This window comes from Pelobates fuscus, chromosome 3 (assembly GCF_036172605.1).
Source record: "Pelobates fuscus isolate aPelFus1 chromosome 3, aPelFus1.pri, whole genome shotgun sequence".
Classification (NCBI taxonomy): Eukaryota; Metazoa; Chordata; class Amphibia; order Anura; family Pelobatidae; genus Pelobates; species Pelobates fuscus.
In genome coordinates, this window is record NC_086319.1 from 401619985 (window position 1) to 401639635 (window position 19651).

A 19651-nucleotide genomic window follows, 5' to 3' on the forward strand; every position below is an offset into this window, starting at 1 on the left:
GTATTAACCAATAGGGCGAAATATTCCCTGTATCCAACCAAATACAGGTATTAACCCACTTTGGACTGGACCCTGCTCTGATTCTCGGCGAATAAAGAAATGCATACAAATATAAATCTATATTTATATATAAAAATTTGAAATTTATTTAGCAATCCAAAACCATTTGTAATATTAATGACCTTTTGGTAAACTTACATCTGGTGATTATTAAGTGATACGGTACAATGCTATAATTAGACTTTGGCATTACATAGGGTTTGATTATCTTTAAGCATCGTTGGCAGATTGTTATCTCTTTGTATCTTAACCATATTGTCTAATATAGTATTACCTGCGCAACCTGCTGGATCTGTCATGTTTTTCCAGTAAATCGGCTGATGTATGAAGACCTCGAGTGCCTGGACTACGGGTTTGCCAGCCCTAGGAACAGTGCACCGAGGTCTACAGATCCCACCTTTTTCTTTACACTATAACAACTCATGAATGTTTGGGTTGAACCGCATTTGGTGGCCACCAACGCAAATACATTATTTGTTAAACATATTACCAGGAAAGATACATTGAGATTGCTCTTGTTTTTAAGTCACAAAACGTTCAATTGTTACAATAGGGTACAATATAATATAATATTAAAAATAAAAAAAAATACACAATCCAGAACAGGTAAGAAAAATAGCCAACCATGATTACAAGTGCATTCTGTATTGCGATAGATTGACAAAGATCTATTAGAAGATTTTAGGCTGGAGAAATATTAGATTGCGTCCATGAGGTTATTCCATTATTGGGGTGACGGGTCGGGAACTGAGGATTGTATTGCAGAGGGTGTAGGAGGTGAGAACCGCTGGGGAGAGCATTCTACTCCGGTAGGGTGGGAGCTTCCCAGAAAAGTTCTCAAGCAAGTCAGCAAAAGATGATGGTCACAATGGTGGGCCACCATAGGTTCTGGTATGTTAACCTGTTTGTTTTTCATTACATGTACTGATTTATTGTTCTGGATGTTGCTATATTCACAGGAATTGTGAGGACATTTTGGATTGCTAAATAAAAAGTTTGTTGCTTTCTTTTATACAATGTGTTCCGGTTTAATATATATATATATTTATGTATGTATGTATGTATTTAGCCTTGAAGGGACACAGGGTATTCACAGTGAGCACCCGTTCACACTATAGCGCTCGCTTGCTTGTATGTGGAGTGTGCCCTCCATTATATTAATTGATTTCGGGATAAAAAGGTAAACTGTGAATTATTGTGACCACCTCTGCATGATCTATATACTGTCCATCATTATAGTATGGTTATAAGACTATCCCTTGATGAGAAGGACTGATATATATTGATCAGTTCGTGGATAAGTGTAGACCACAACTAAAGGAAATAATGGCACGGATATAGACCCCCTAAACATAGAGACAAATCTTAGCTTCCACGTGTCCCTAGTCATGGAGGGTAATGGTCCAATTAAAGACCAAATGATCACCTAAAAAAACCTTCGTGACCTTAAATAACACGTTGTAGTCTGAGCCCAACACACGCTGTAGGACAGAAATAGAACATGGAAAATAAAAACTTCAAAACACTCGATATAAATACTAGTTTCACATTGGAGTTTTTTTTTGGAATATGTTCTGCATACTGCTGTCCAACAAGTTATGTCTCATTTTTATACAAACAAACAAAAAAAACAAAAACCAAGAAGAGAAAGGGTTAGGGTATAACGAGAACATTTATGAACAAACAGTACAGTTTTAAACAATGCTTCCCTCAAGTACAACAGTAAATTCATTTAAAGCCGATTACGACAGTGGGATTCCTCTTGGGAAGTCTGCCAGAAGCTATGATGGACTCTGACAAGCTTCTAGGCTGACCTTGGGATAGGACCATTTCCAGCCAATAGTAGCAGGCTAGGGCATTTTTAGACTTCTGCCGGCGACATCGGCAAAACCGAACATCACCGGCAACATTGGGGTGAGCGGCCGGGGAAGAATGGATTGCTGATCGACTGGCTTAAAAAAAATCAGCCCTTAATCTGCCATCAGCAACAAGAATCCCCAAACCCTAAGACATAATGTGCACCAGCCCATAGCGGAGACAAGCTATGGTTAACGTTTCACTTTATTCCCAATTACATAGAACATTGGAAGAGAAAGGAGGAGGAGAAGGAGGGAAAAATAAATAAATTAAAAGCACACAGGGAAAAAAAAAAAAGTCACTCCTCTCCCTCATTACTTCCTGAAAGGACAATTTTCCCCATTGTTATTTCATGTGGCTTCCGGTTTGTTGGCTTCCGACCTTGCGTTTTCATCCCCTCTTTTAAAGCTTTGAATGTTTTGTTATAAGCCACAAAGCCAAGACCCCCTCATTAGCCATCGACTAGTGATCACAACAATGAATCCCCATGGTGCACAAGTGAGTTGTTCCCGGCCCAGTTAGCTTTATAACTCGGACATGTCCCCAGCTCAATTAAAACCGTAATCAGCGCCGCAGAATTTGTTAGCGCTTTATAAATAATGTTGCAATGTCTGTCACTTTGTAACCCTATTGTGCTGCACCACTGAATATGTTGCCGACTTACAGAGATACATCCAACTGTTTAGGCAAATATTAAAGTAGGTGGGAATTACAGAGCAAAATCCAATTCATACATTTGGATAGCAAACTGCAAACAAGTGTGTTTAGTCCACATATTGTAATGAGAGTTTGGTTTACAATACAGTCAGCATACATCTCTAAACACTTAATGGGTTAAGCAAATCTCTTTAGAACAGGACAAAGCACACATCCCAAATATTCCACTCACAGCCTTTAATGTGGCTAGGGACCATTCACGCATTAGGTAGCAGGCAGGTAAATGGGATAAAAAAAAAAGTAAAAGGCGTATTGCATTTTTATCTGTTATTTACATGACTGGACAATATGGCAAAAATAATTCTACATACATTCAACACACACACACACACTCTCTCGTAAGTGATGTAATCTACAAATTATGGATAGAATACACAGTAAGTAAGAATGTTTACAGCTCTGTGATGCAAGAATGAGTAACCTGTTAGACGTGATGATGTAAGGACGTCCCCAGGGGCTGGAGGGCAGGTGTAAGGGGATGTTTATTATTATTATTATTATTAATTAAAATATCCCAAGGCATCAGAAAGAAACAGAAGTGTAGCAGTGGGTTACTACAGATTAAAGAAACCAAGCCACATATTTCCAAACTGAGGGACAGACTCATAGCTCCTTCTGTCTGTGTCACCCTGCAGGGGGAGGGACAGACTCATAGCTCCTTCTGTCTGTGTCACCGTGTCACCCTGCAGGGGGAGGGACAGACTCATAGCTCCTTCTGTCTGTGTCACCCTGCAGGGGAAGGGGCAGGCTCATAGCTCCTTCTGTTTGTGTCACATTGTCACCCTGCAGGGGGAAGGACAGACTCATAGCTCCTTCTGTCCATGTCACCCTGCAGGGGGAGGGACACGTCATAGCTCCTTCTGTCTGTGTCACCCAGCAGGGGGAGGGGCAGACTCATAGCTCCTTCTGTCTATGTCACTGTGTCACCCTGCAGGGGAGGGACAGACTCATAGCTCCTTCTGTCTGTGTCACTGTGTCACCCTGCAGGGGGAGGGACAGACTCATAGCTCCTTCTGTCTGTGTCACCCTGCAGGGGTAGGGGCAGACTCATAGCTCCTTCTGTGTATGTCACTGTGTCACCCTGCAGGGGGTGGGACAGATTCATAGCTCCTTCTGTCTGTGTCACCCTGCAGGGGGAGGGACAGACTCATAGCTCCTTCTGTCTGTGTCACCCTGCAGGGGGAGGGACAGACTCATAGCTCCTTCTGTCTGTGTCACCCTGCAGGGGTAGGGGCAGACTCATAGCTCCTTCTGTCTGTGTCACCGTGTCACCCTGCAGGGGGAGGGACAGACTCATAGCTCCTTCTGTCTGTGTCACCCTGCAGGGGTAGGGGCAGACTCATAGCTCCTTCTGTCTGTGTCACCGTGTCACCCTGCAGGGGGAAGGACAGACTCATAGCTCCTTCTGTCCATGTCACCCTGCAGGGGGAGGGACACGTCATAGCTCCTTCTGTCTGTGTCACCCAGCAGGGGGAGGGGCAGACTCATAGCTCCTTCTGTCTATGTCACTGTGTCACCCTGCAGGGGAGGGACAGACTCATAGCTCCTTCTGTCTGTGTCACTGTGTCACCCTGCAGGGGGAGGGACAGACTCATAGCTCCTTCTGTCTGTGTCACCCTGCAGGGGTAGGGGCAGACTCATAGCTCCTTCTGTGTATGTCACTGTGTCACCCTGCAGGGGGTGGGACAGATTCATAGCTCCTTCTGTCTGTGTCACCCTGCAGGGGGAGGGACAGACTCATAGCTCCTTCTGTCTGTGTCACCCTGCAGGGGGAGGGACAGACTCATAGCTCCTTCTGTCTGTGTCACCCTGCAGGGGTAGGGGCAGACTCATAGCTCCTTCTGTCTGTGTCACCGTGTCACCCTGCAGGGGGAGGGACAGACTCATAGCTCCTTCTGTCTGTGTCACCGTGTCACCCTGCAGGGGGAGGGACAGACTCATAGCTCCTTCTGTCTGTGTCACCCTGCAGGGGGAGGGACAGACTCATAGCTCCTTCTGTCTGTGTCACCCTGCAGGGGGAGGGACAGACTCATAGCTCCATCTGTCTGTCACCGTGTCACCCTGCAGGGGGAGGGACAGACTCATAGCTCCATCTGTCTGTGTCACTGTGTCACCCTGCAGGGGGAGGGACAGACTCATAGCTCCTACTGTCTGTGTCACTGTGTCACCCTGCAGGGGGAGGGACAGACTCATAGCTCCTACTGTCTGTGTCACTGTGTCACCCTGCAGGGGGAGGGACAGACTCATAGCTCCTTCTGTCTGTGTCACCCTGCAGGGGGAGGGACAGACTCATAGCTCCTTCTGTCTGTGTCACCCTGCAGGGGGAGGGACAGACTCATAGCTCCTTCTGTCTGTGTCACCCTGCAGGGGGAGGGACAGACTCATAGCTCCTTCTGTCTGTGTCACTGTGTCACCCTGCAGGGTGAGGGACAGACTCATAGCTCCTTCTGTCTGTGTCACCCTGCAGGGGGAGGGACAGACTCATAGCTCCTTCTGTCTGTGTCACCCTGCAGGGGGAGGGACAGACTCATAGCTCCATCTGTCTGTGTCACCGTGTCACCCTGCAGGGGGAGGGACAGACTCATAGCTCCTTCTGTCTGTGTCACTGTGTCACCCTGCAGGGGGAGGGACAGACTCATAGCTCCTTCTGTCTGTGTCACTGTGTCACCCTGAAGGGGGAGGGATGGACTCATAGCTCCTTCTGTCTGTGTCACCCTGCAGGGGGAGGGACAGACTCATAGCTCCTACTGTCTGTGTCACTGTGTCACCCTGCAGGGGAAGGGGCAGGCTCATAGCTCCTTCTGTTTGTGTCACCCTGCAGTGGTGAGAGGTTGGGAGGGATAGATAGAGGCTTTTTTCACTTTTATTGTGTTTCCCCCTGAGCCAGGGAGTGCCATGCTCACAGATGCATTCCGTCTCGGTAATTGTGTGCACAGAATGAACAATCTCCCAGCTTCCTAGTGTCCCTGTCACAAATGAATGAGTTAGAAATGTAAAGCATACAGCAGGAGAGCCTGGTGCTGTTTAAAGAGCCGGAGGCTGGTCCTGGACTGCAGCCAGTGCGCATGAATGATTTATGAACAGCTGATAGAGAGAGGAGGAGGGGGAAGGGAGAAGGGGATGGAGGGGAGGGGGGAGGCGGAGCAAGAGGGGGGGAGGCAAGGACTCAGTGTCATGTGGGGTAAGGGCGAGGAGACAAAGAAATTGAGCTTAGGGAGCGATGGCAAAGAGCTTGATCAAGACAAACCAAGTGAGAGTGTGCGATAGGGAGGGCAGTATACAGAGATGGGTTTGTCGGACTATGTGAACAGATGGTCACTCATCTTTTCGCCACCCAGACACACGCATGGCTTACCCCACTTTCTGTGCTCAGAATACGCAGATTAAACAGTCCTCCCTTTTATTTGCCCATCACCAAAACTATCCCTTAACCTCTCCAAGTAAACGATGACTGAGCTCTGCAAATTTTTTTTAATCATGTGTAAAAAAAAAAAAAAAAAAAAAAATTCCCTGGCAGCCACTCTCCAGAGACCTGCCCCCTCGTAAGCCACATATCATCCTCGGATAGAAAGGTACCACAGCACTGCCACAGCCAAGCACAACCGCCACTGCACCATTCTTCATCCGCCACAGCCACCACTGCAGCCAAGCACAGCCGCCACTGCACCATCCTTCACAGCCACCACTGCACCAGCTTTCATCCGCCACAGCCACCACTGCAGCCAAGCACAAGCGCCACGGCACCAGCTTTCATGCGCCACAGCCAAGCACAAGCGCCACTGCAGCCAAGCACTTACAGGACCGTCCTTCATCCGCCACAGCCACCACTGCATCATCCTTCATTTGCCGCAGCCAAACCTGCAGCCAATCACTACCACCCCTGCTCCGTCCTTCCTCCACTCCAACCAGTCACAAACACCACCACAGTCCTTCCACCGCTCCATCCAATCACAACCGCCACCACACAGTCCTTTCTCCGCTCCAGCCAGAGAGAATTTTTTCCAGGGACCTCCGACTGGTGATCATTCTGCAAGCCATTCTGTTGCCAGAATGGGGTGGTGGCACAGATGCAGGTTGCTATGAATACAAAAAAGTCAATCTAACTTGTTCATTGATCAGAAAGTAGATCACTAGACAGCCCCAACCAAATCTGGTCACTTGGCCTTCTTAGTTGGATTGTACATGGCTACGTTCTCCAGTTCATTCATAGATTCTACTCGTTAGTAGAAAGTCTTAATCAATACCCACTCATAAGACTGCAAGCACAGGCAGGCTGATGTGCACTCCCGGACTATATTACTCACTTGGAAGCACAACTGGATCTGATCTATATAACAACATAAAAAGCTAACTTGGTGCAAAGCCTTCTCATTCAGAAACATTGCATACACGCTTACTTGGAGATCACTTCAAGTTCCATTGAACGCTCACTCACACTGCACTAACCTCATGTTTCTCAATACAAGCTCCACTTAGAAACAGAGTTTGCTGGCAGAGGAGAACCAATTTTTACCTATTAAATCTCAATGCGTCAAGATAGCATTACAACGATACATCAAATTCCATAACCACTACAGCTTAGTGAATCATTACAGCGTATAGCAATGGATATGAGATTGGGGGGACAGGAACCAAGTTTTCTAGGTGTTTGGGGTCCTGGGAAAACATCAGAACTGTTAAACGACAGCCCCAAGATGCTGCTGGACTACATCCCTGATCCAAACTGGGGACAGTGTCCCAATGTGGAACTCCAGTTTGACTTTGTACCAGGGTCCGCTAGGCTCCGTTCCCCGCCTCGGCTATTTAGAATGGAGAGCCAGGAAGTTCCTAAGCAGGAGCTTTCATTAGATCTCTTGAGCCAAGCCTAGCCTCAGTTCAACGCTCTCTGCCAATTAGCTAAGCCACGCACTGCAAGGCTTAGCTCAAACAGAGCTTCTGGTTTTTCAACATTTGTAATAAATTGGCTTGACTCTTACTGCAGCGAACGCCTTATAAATTGTCAAACCATTTTAGAATGACGGAGAGCCAGAAGTTCTGTCTGAGCCAAGCACTGCTTTGTGGAGCTTATCGCCGGAGGGCCAACTGAAGTTCCTACTTAGTTCCAGATCTCTGCCAATGGTAGAGGAACCTGGCAAACCCCACGTATGAAGTCGAACCATTCAAAAATGGTGCTTGGAGTGTTCCTTTAATCACCTAAATTGGGAAAAGCCTTAATTCTCAACAGCAGAGATATATATATATATATATATATATATATATATACACACACACACACACACACACTTTTTCAGGTTTTATTTATTTATTACATTTTTCCTTTTGCATGTTCAGTATGTAGACAGCGAATAACTGAGAAACTCCTATCTGAGCAGATCGGACGCTGTGACGAGAGACATGCTAGTCAGCTCTCCTCTGCCGCCAAGGCTGGGTTGGACCTCCACAACATTTCATCACTGTCCAAACTATTGTTGGAATGGCCAAAGCTCAAGGATAACTACGCAAACTAACCTGTGCAGATTTAAACTGTGTTTATTTTGTATGTTTCCCCTTCATTTACATGCATTATACAACACAGAGTCCCTTGGCGCTGGCCCACATTAAACCGGCAAGCAGTCTATGAACTTAAGGTGGAAATGCAAACACTAGCATGCCAGCCAATTTTAAAAACTTCCTGGCCAAGTGCTATCAGCTGACACTCTCTGGCAATAGTACAGCTTAATGTATGCAAAACCCTGGCAGCATACACGGCACTGTACCTGCTACACTATGAACATACGCATACTACTGGGGGTGCACACCACACTGTACCTTCTACATGATCTCATATTTGTAGGATAATGGCAGTGCGCACTGTGCTTCACCTTGTATAATACAAGGTATGCAATAACTGCCAATGTTCAGTATGCTGCACGTTTTATAATAAGCATAAAAACAAAAAAAGTGAAAATAGATCAATGCATATGTATAAAGTTTAAAATGATGTATGCAGCATATTTGCAGTTTTTGTAAACATAATTCTGTATACACTATATTGTACGAGGTGCAGCACAGCAAACACACATGTTGCAATATTAAATTGTACAATGTAAAGTGCAGCACATACACCCAGTGTCCTGCATATACTGTATTGTAGAAAGCACAGTACTGTGCACACCACCAACGTTGGGCATATTTTATTGTGAACAAGGTATAGCACACCACCTGCATTTTGCATATACTGTATTGTATGATAGAAGGTAAAGCACAATGGCGGTATTTGGCATATTTTATAATGTACAAAGTACAGTACAGTGCATACAGCAACACACGCCAATGGCATGCATACATTACGAGGTATAATAAAATATCTCTCCATACAGCAAGGAACACAAGGTACACCTGTTTAGAGAGTCAGCTAGAATTCAGAGAAAATGGAATTTGACCTAATACAGACCTTGGCCTGACATACAAGACAGAGGGGGGTGGGGTGACAGCCAAAACAGAGACAGAGAGCAGCAAGAGACAAACAGCACAGACAGGACAATACACAGAGAGAGAGAAACCGAGAGGCACAGCTGGGAGAGTCCTGCCAATACAGCATTATGTTATTTTACAGGGGAGGGAAGAGAGGGCAGAAGGAAAACACATTGGGCTGAGGAGAGACGCAGTGGGGCAGAAGAGGCAATACTCCAGACCAGCCACGGGAAATCTAAGGGACATTAACCCCTTAAGGACCAAACTTCTGGAATAAAAGGGAAACATGACATGTCACACATGTCATGTGTCCTTAAGGGGTTAAACTAAGAGATCATTTAACAATGTGACTAATTATTGAAGGTGCAAGAACAATCTGTACCGGCCCCTTACCACTAGTAATCCTTCAACAAAATGATTCCACTTATTAACTCCAGAGATACCAGAGTCTGATTAGTTGCCATTATACTGAGTATTAACCACGGAGATACCAGTGTCAAATCATCTGCCATTCACAATAACCCTGGAGATGCAAACGCAACTGGTAATAAAAACACCATTCAATTTCACAATAAAAATAAACAATGAAAACACTACACACATTCATTGCAGCCCACGTAATTCCACGCATCTACTTTTGTTCATTCATCGCATACGGTCCCTCTAAGTGACATCCTGCACGCTAATCTGTTACATAGGATTATTAATAATACATTATATACCTAAATACAGCCTGCCCTATAACCCAACTAGCCCCGTAACCCTTCATCCAGATCCACGACCCTACAACTAGCCCCGTAACCCTTCATCCAGATCCACGACCCTACAACTAGCCCCGTAACCCTTCATCCAGATCCACGACCCTACAACTAGCCCCGTAACCCTTCATCCAGATCCACGACCCTACAACTAGCCCCGTAACCCTTCATCCAGATCCACGACCCTACAACTAGCCCCGTAACCCTTCATCCAGATCCACGACCCTACAACTAGCCCCGTAACCCTTCATCCAGATCCACGACCCTACAACTAGCCCCGTAACCCTTCATCCAGATCCACGACCCTACAACTAGCCCCGTAACCCTTCATCCAGATCCACGACCCTACAACTAGCCCCGTAACCCTTCATCCAGATTCACAACCTACAACTAGCCCCGTAACCCTTCATCCAGATCCACGACCCTACAACTAGCCCCGTAACCCTTCATCCAGATCCACAACCCTACAACTAGCCCCGTAACCCTTCATCCAGATCCACAACCCTACAACTAGCCCCGTAACCCTTCATCCAGCCCCATAACTAACCAGCAACCAGCCCTGCCACGCTGCCCCATAATAACGCAACCAGCCCTGTCACCCTACAAGCAGCCCCGTCACACCGTTCCACTACCTTACAACCAGCCCTAGAACCTCCTGCCCCATTCACACTGCCCTGTAACTTTATGCACGTCATCCTGCCCCGTAGACCTACACTAACCCTTCAGTTCCTTTGCACTGCTTGCAAGCCTTCAACTAGCCTCCTGCCCCTTCACCCTACAACTACCCTCCCGCCCCTGCAGATAGCACCATGACCCTACAACTACCCTCCTGCCCCTTCATATAGCACCATAATTGTACAGCTCCCATACTCCCTGCCCTGTCACAATGCATCATAACACTAAAACTAAGCTCATGTCCCTTCATATACCATCACAACCATACAGATCGCCTCCCACCTCTTCAAACAGTACGTTATGCGTACCAGTGTGCCCCTTCATACTGCACCATAACCCCTTCATACTGCACCATAACCCCTTCATACTGCACCATAACCCCTTCATCTGCCTTCAAGCCTCTCCATACTGCACCATTACATGCAAATTCAGACCCATTTTACCGCAGCACAGCTGCCTCGATGCCCGTGTACTGCACCACAACCAGCGCCGCAATCTTATCAATACATCCTTCACAAGAACCAGATACCCCATCTTTTATCTGTACTTCAGACCCCCTAGAATACATGTATTTTAACCCTAAACATGTTTTACTAATTCACCCTGCTCCAAAACCCTTAAAAAAAAACATTAGACAAGGCATACTATGCTAGATTCTCATGCCAGGGTAGCCCTATACATGCCCACTGTGCCCAGTCTAACACGCCAACTCCGCCTTTAACATGTCATTAAATATACCCTCGGATGCCTCCTTCCCAAACCATAATCTTATAAACACAGCGTATTAACCTTAAAATACCTCTAGTATGTACTCTAATCACACTCCTCTCTCGCCTCATATTACACCATTACCTTTATAAATACGCGCTGGGCTACATGTTAACCCTCTAAGTACCCACCAGCCCCAATACCATATAAACCCCTGGCTCGCCATAAAAGACACTGTATATTGCCACTTAACCCCATGCACCCTGGAACGTCTATCAATTGCGTGTTTATTCTAGTAAAAAAAATTAACCCTACAAGTAGGATGCAGCCTGGGTATGCATAGCTCACATTAACCCTTGGTGTACACACACACACACAAAAAAAACAATCATTACAATGTATTTCTTCAACGGTTAACTCTTTATGTACAAGAGTAAGTATTTGCACCTCTGATACAGAAACGGTTAAATTGATTAATATTTTACTGTTAAAATGCACTGCAACAGGGTTAACAAAGTGACAGACAAGAATTAAATACATCTGGTGAGAAGGGCCAGCTGTGGCCACATACAAGCAAAATAGTTAACCCCTTCCAGTGTCCAGTACCCAGAACACTGGTGAGGTTTAAACACTACACATGGACTTGCCTTTACAAAGTGATTTGAAAATAAATAAAATAAAAAGGGGAGAGAAAACACAAAATTAAAAACGAAAATTACTGCAATTCAGCCAAACCGTCCCCCAATTTTCAATTTAACCCCTGCCTCCCCCCCCCCATCATCATTTTATTTTACATTCTCACATTATTCTTCAATTGTTTAACCCCTTAAGGACCAAACTTCTGGAATAAAAGGAAATCATGACATGTCACACATGTCATGTGTCCTTAAGAGGTTAAACAAGTCAGTTTGCACAATGCTCTGAGAAACACATTAAAGATATATTTTCTGTTTTGCCGATGCTTGGAACATATTAACCCTTGCAACTACAAAGCAAAAATACTATATTTCACAGGTGATGCATCTACATTATAACCCTGTAAATACTGGCCTCCACACCACCTCTTGACTTGACAACTGGCCCTTGTCTGGTCACCACAGAGTTAATCTCAGCATACTAGCCGGGCGCAGCCCCCTAGCATTAGCAGGGTTAATGGACCCTTTCATCATTTTTCAGGGACTCTAAAAATACCACACAGGGCAATGTATCTATAAACAGATGGCACTGTAAATTAACCCTTGGGGTGCCAGGAAGATGGCAATGCCTAACCTTTGGCACTTGGAGAGTTAAACTACACACACACACTTTGTCCATTAAACCTGAACTCAGCATTCAGTTCATGTCTAAATCCAAAAGATACACTCTCCAAATTAAATTTAACCTTTCAAATACCAGAAACACCTCCTACACTGCACCTTAACCCTGTAAAATATCCATCTCTGGGATATAACTTGAGTTAGCACATTACCCCCTGCCCAATCCCTTTAAACCGATTACAGAGCATTTCCATTGCATTTAACCCTGTGATTCCCCACATACTGCACCATAGCCCCATAAATGCCCCTGAGACCCATCAAAGTACACCTTAATCCCATAAATATCCCCTTAAAATTAACTTGTCACTCAGCCCACCAGCCCCCACCCAGTCCCTTTAAACTCCACCTCAGCCCTTTAAACCTGCTCCAGTTCTTTTTTAAATGGCATTTAACCCATTACACCCACACAAGCTACAAATACTCTTCTAAACAAACAGTCTGCACCCCAGCCCTAGAAAATGGCATCCAGATTAATGAACCCTGTAAATACCACTTCACACTCAAACTGTACATTAACCCTTTAAAATGCCCCCAGAGCAATAAAACTGCACATTAAACAGATAAATACCTTCCAGGGCTATTAAACTGCCCCCAGCCGTCTAATAAGCTCTTAGAGTGCAGGCTGTCAGTCAGCCCTTTAACCCCCACCCAGTCCCTTTAAACTCCACCTCAGCCATTTAAACTGGTTGGAGTTCCTTTAAAGGGCATTTAACCCTCTCCTCTCACACCTTTCCCCCTCTGTAGCTTTTTGATTATAACATTTACTACAGGCTGGCCATCATGTTAGCCCATTAACCCTTGACAGCTGCCCCTTTTTCTCCAGCTCAATAAAAGCCTCCTGTAAGTCACTAGCCCGGCTAATGGCTGTCCTAGCCACATTCTATAGAATGCAATAAAGAATGTTGAGAATTATAAATATATAGACATAGAAGGGGACAGGTGGGATGGGGCAAGTAATTTACCTGCGTGGGGAGGGCTGTATGAGATCCCCTTTTTCTTTGTGGTTACTCCTCTTTTGTTAATGATTTTTCATTCCTTTCTTCCAAGAAACCAATATAATCCCAAAATGCAGGAGCTGGACCCTAAATCCCTGAAGCAGCTGCTGCCCCCAGTGTGAGGGCTGTGTACAGACAGGTACAGGGGGCAAATAATAGTGGCTCTCTCTTCCTTTCTGTCTTTCACACTCTGTCTGTTCTCTCTCTTTTTTCCAGTCTGTATTCAAACAAAGAAATGCTCAGCTCCCCTCCCCCCCCCAGGTCTGTCTGTGCCCTCCCCCAAATCCTACCCCCCCCTCCGGAACCCCAGCCTCGCTTTCAGAGCCCCTGCCCTCCCACCCCTCCTCTCTCACACTTCTCCCTTTTCCCAGCCTTTCCTCACTCTGTCTCTAACATCCTGTGGCTACATTTCCTCCCCCTTCCCTCTGCTTATCCTTCTCTGACAGGCAGCCTGGCCATCTTACTGCAAGGTTACCCTCACATAGAGAGACAGAGAGCTGGCTGACACCTGCATGGGAGACACACAGAATCAGCCCAAATCTGCATCCAACAGGGGCTACAATCTGCCCCCTCTGCCTGCAATCACTGGACACAGTTTGTTCCTCCCCCTGCAGGGTGACACAGACAGAAGGAGCTATGAGTCTGTCCCTCCCCCTGAAGGGTGACACAGTGACACAGACAGAAGGAGCTATGAGTCTGTCCCTCCCCCTGCAGGGTGACACAGTGACACAGACAGAAGGAGCTATGAGTCTGTCCCTCCCCCTGCAGGGTGACACAGACAGAAGGAGCTAGGAGTCTGTCCCTCTCCCTGCAGGGTGACACAGACAGAAGAAGCTATGAGTCTGTCCCTCCCTCTGCAGGGTGACACAGTGACACAGACAGAAGGAGCTATGCATCTGTCCCTCCCCCTGTAGGGTGACACAGACAGAAGGAGCTATGAGTCTGTCCCTCCCCCTGCAGGGTCACACACTGACACAGACAGAAGGAGCTATGAGTCTGTCCCTCCCCCTGCAGGGTGACACAGTAACAGACAGAAGGAGCTATGAGTCTATCCCTCCCCCTGCAGGGTGACACGGTGACACAGACAGCTATGAGTCTGTCCCTCCCCCTGCAGGGTGACACAGTAACACAGACAGAAGGAGCTATGAGTCTATCCCTCCCCCTGCAGGGTGACACAGTGACACAGACAGAATGAGCTATGAGTCTGTCCCTCCCCCTGCAGGGTGACACAGTGACACAGACAGAAGGAGCTATGAGTCTGCCCCTCCCCCTGCAGGGTGACACAGACAGAATGAGCTATGAGACTGTCCTCCTTGAAGAATGGCAGAGTGACAGGCTAATAGAGCTATGAGACTGTCCCTACACGGTGACAGAACTTTACTAAATTCTCTCAATAGAAGAATGCCACAGTTTTATGAATTGCTCAGTTGTAGAATCACACACAACCTGTCTGGTGTGTAACTTGCCCATGTTTAGGGGTGTGACACCTTTAGGGAATGGACGATGATGGGGGTAGGGAGGAAGAGAGGTGGTGACGCTTTAGGGACCTGGCCAAATATACAAATGATTAATTGTAGCAAGAACGCAATTGTATTGAGGTTAAATTCACACGGCTATACACATGCATGTACATGCGCGTGGCCAAATCTGTGTAAACATGTTTACATATATGGCTGCACAGGTAACCGAGGTGAGCACAGCATGCACTTACTGGGAATCTTTCTGTATAGCTCTGGGTGTACAATATATAGACGCACAAAGAGACTACACAGAATTATCAACAGTGAATATACAGAGAGCAAAGTTCTCTAAATCTCCCCAGATGGGTGTGCGGGGCCTGTGGATATACCTATACCACATACAAAACATATACATGGCCTCGCACCCTCCCCTACTGTACGCACAGCTGTATACAGGTTTTGGCCAACTGCCCAGACCCCTTCTCTTCATTTCTTATATAACATCTGCAGTGTGTCCTTACTTCACCCCACAAGCAGCCACAACCCCCGCCCTCTCCCCTATAATGATCTCCCCTCCTGAGAGAGAGGTGTGAGAGAGGGGGGAGCCAGAGGTGTGGGAAGGGGGAGACGCTGGGAGTGGGGAGACTGCTTTGAGATGAGGGTTTTGGGAGAGGTGTGTGTAGGGAGGAGTGTAGGGGGACCCGAGAGGCAGTGATAGGGATATAGGGAGAGGGGTGTATACTCGAGTTAGGAATGGCGAACAGTTTGTGTAAGAGAAGAAGGGTGAGGTAAGAATGAGAGAGGCAGAAAGAAAGGTGAGTTTAGTCTTGCGGAGAAAAGTGAGTGTGAGGGACTGCCATTTAAGGTAAAGAAAAGGTGAGATTATAGTTAGCAAACTAGGGGTAAAAATTAACCCCTTTCTATAACGCATTATAAAATAACGCAATAAAAAAAAATGCATGAAAGGAAACCAATAGTATCGATAACAATTTTTATTTTAGAACTATAGGTTCCCTTTTGCCCACTTACCTTTGATAAAAAAAGAAAATAAATAAAGTTTAAAAAAGAGATTACTTACCTCATTTACAGCGACAGGTCTCAATCCGCATGCGGAGACGTCACTATGACTTCCGAAATCTTTGCGATCTCCTCCATTCCATTGTGTCTCAGAGAAGCAATGGATGAAAGGTACGCAAGTGCGGGCTAGCGCGGCGTCCCTCCAATCAAATGCTGCGATTAGCAGCCTTTAATACCCAGACTGAGTTTTACTTGATCTAGAGGCGGAAATGCCTGTCAGGAAGATCCCAGCTAGAGGTGGATTTAACCCTGTAATGTAAACATCGCAGCTTCTAAAAAAAACACAATGTGTTACATTGCAGGGTTACAATGACAGGAAAACTGCACCTAGTCCACCTCTACAATATATATCTCATTACATGATGTATCTATGTGTTATATGATGTATTCAGTGCATGGGTGGGGGTTATGTTCAAGTGTTCATTTATGTGTAAACAGAGACACAGCACATACACTCAGATATGTGTAAACAGGAGACACAGTATATACACTCAGCTATGTGTAAACGGAGACACAGCACATACACTCAGATATGTGTAAACAGGAGACACAGTATATACACTCAGATATGTGTAAACGGAGACACAGCACATACAGTCAGATATGTGTAAACAGAGACACAGCATAGACACTCAGATATGTGTAAACAGAAACACAGCACATATACTCAGATATGTGTAAACAGAGACATAGCACATACACTCAGATATGTGTAAACAGAGACACAGCACATACAATCAGATATGTGTAAACAGAGACACAGCACATACACCCGAGACACAGCACATACACTCAGATATGTGTAAACAGAAACACAGCATAGACACTCAGATATGTGTAAACAGAGACACAGCACATACACAGAGATATGTGCAAACAGAGGCACTGCATATACACTCAGATGTGTGCAGAGACACAGCATATACACTCAGATATGTGTAAACAAAAACCTCATAGACAGAATATAAACTCAGATATGTGAGAACTGAGAAATGTATTGTGGAAAAAAACATTTAACAATATACAGTGTATGCGATTACATTTACTGTTAAATAAGTGTAAACAGACATATATATACTATAAATAAATATTGCACAGAGCACTGCTGGATTTTCTTTTACACGGACAGCAATGCTTTAAACCAAGCACGTCAAACTCAAAGTCTAGCACGGGCCAAATAAACAAGGTTTAAGTTTATGTGAGCCGCAAAAAAAAAAGATATTTACATTATCATAGAAACGTAGGTTTATTTTGAAAATGACAGTATAAAAAAACCCCAGCATCCTTCTCTACTAAACCACAGCCCCCCTCTACTAATTCCCAGTCCCCAATTACATTACATCATTGTATTTATCCCTGGGGTACAGTTGGGATATTCTATCTGGAGATCTCCTTCCTGCTGCTCACTGCTCCCTCGCGCGCAGTTAAGTGATGCCGGGTGCCGGAATATGACATCATATTCCTGCACCCGGCATCACTACACACGGCGCCCGCAAGGGAGCAGGGATACTGAGTTCCTCCAGTGACCTCTCCTCCCAGCCAGGTAAATTTTAGCAGAATAAGAACCTGCAATGTGGGAGCAGGTTCCTACTCTGCTTTAACACTAAGCATGTACTCGCGGCTCGCCGGCCCGCAAAAATGTCCATTGTGGGCCACATGCGGTGAGTTTGACATGCTTACTTTAAACAGAGTATTACACAAATTAATTTAAAGGGACAAATTAATCACGAAAAAAAAATATTTTAATTAGGTGGTGGTTTTGGTGTATAGACCATGCCCTGCAGTTTCACTGCTCAATTCTCTGCCATTTAGGAGTTAAATCACTTTGTTTGTGCAGCTCTAGTCATACCTCCATGCATGTGACTTACACAGCCTTCCTAAACACTTCCTGTAAAGAGTCATCTAATATTTAAACTTGCCTTGTTGCTTAATTTATAATTTCTTATCTCCTGCTCTGTTAATAGCCTTCTAGAGCCTGCAACAGCCTCCTGTGTTCGATTAAAGTTGAATTAATAGAGTAGGAGATAAGAACTTCTAGAGTAAACATGCAGGCTGTGAGAGTCACAGCCAGGGGAGGTGTGACTAGGGCTGCATAAACAGAAATAAAAACGATTTAAAGGTACACTATAGGCAAACAGACAACTTAACTTTATTGAAGTAATCTGGGTGCACTGACCCTGTCCCCTTAACACTGCAATGCAAAACGTTGAAAGTACCAAAAAACTGCAATGTTTACATTAAAGGGTTAAGACTGCATCTAGCCGCTGTATACCATACAGCCACTGGAGGCGATTTCTGGAGTTTGAATGGGAAACAACGCTGGATGTCCTCACACTGTACATCTAGTAAAATCCATCCTCAATGAGTTAATGAGTGTGTAAACTAAAATGCATCTTTACAGACGTGTGTGAATACAGACAGGTGCTCACGAGAAAGTACTGTATTTTACTGAGAAATACATAACTAGAAGTTGTGCTGTCTTGTGAGAGGTAGGAGTTGGAGTTCGAATCTACCATGGTGGCAGCGTCCTCAGTAGAGTCCCATGAGGAGATGGTGGCGATGTTACAAGCTTACCTGGAGTCCTATGGCTCAGGTGCTTTGGATGCGGCGGTGGCCGGCGTCGCAGTAAGATTGGGAGCTGGTGAGGCGGAGAGGACAGCAGAGGTATCCCCTGCACACCGCCAAAAGGCCAGGCAGTCGAGGCCTCCGACGCGGTTGTCACCCAGCCCGGTGAGGAGCAGCAGGACCCGGCGTGGTGAGAGGTGACGTTGGATGGCATGTGACGTTGGATGGCAGGAAGAAGACAGGTGACGTCAGTGGAGGGACGCGGCCACGTCACAGGCCCCGCCTCCTTTACCTCTTCGGTGAGTCGGATACACCGGAGGAGGCCAGGAAGCCGGCGGAACTCTGCCTGCAGTGGGCAGGAGGATCGGAGAGAGTGGAGTCTACCGGGAAGAATCGGATTGGACCACAGGTGCAGACGGTGAGGAGGACACAGCTCAGCTCGAAGTCCTGGAGACAGCTGTCCATCTCCCCAGGGGTGAGTTAACCTGCGCAAGCGTTTGGGGTGATATGCGTGGGGCGCAGGGGGAATCTAGTGAGGTGTTGGGATAGCTGCATGCAGTTTTAGACAAGTTGGCCAAGGGTAGTGGGTTAAGTCCAGCGTGCACTCAGGTGGTTAGTGCGAGTCGGTACCGCCCTCCCCTTCCGGATTGTGTTTTGTCCCCGTTGGGGGTACATGTCCCCGCCGAGACACAGCAGAGGATTCTAAGGGATGAGTATGTGGACTTCTTAGCCTTAGTTCCCTTGGACAGGGAATCTGTGGATAGGCCACGCAGAGGGGAGGCTCAGGACGGGGATAAGGCAAAACAAATCCCCCGCACATTTGGGAACTGGCTGCAGGGATTTAAAATTTTTGCGAGCATCCTGGCGTGGCGGTTCTCTGTTTGGCTATCTTGATTTTAATTTGGGGGCTTATAAGGTCTATGGCGGGCAATGTTGGTTTTGCTATGACCAAAAAAGGAGTATGCTCGCTCTTTAACGAGAGTCACAGTAAGTGGTTCAGTTCCTGTCGG

At 46.1% G+C, this 19651-nt stretch overlaps 1 protein-coding gene across 8 annotated transcripts in view; it reads right to left on the minus strand.

Moving 5' to 3' along the window:
• Positions 1-19651, minus strand: part of KDM6B (lysine demethylase 6B) — a 111937-nt gene that overhangs the window by 36236 nt on the left and 56050 nt on the right. For 6 of the 8 annotated variants that reach the window (XM_063449717.1, XM_063449715.1, XM_063449720.1 and 3 more), the window contains exon 1: positions 13507-13788. The exons of the other annotated variants lie outside the window; for them this stretch is intronic. The gene's annotated coding sequence lies outside the window, so the exon portion shown is untranslated. Of the gene's footprint in view, positions 1-13506; positions 13789-19651 lie in introns of those variants that run through there. 8 annotated transcript variants of the gene reach the window in all.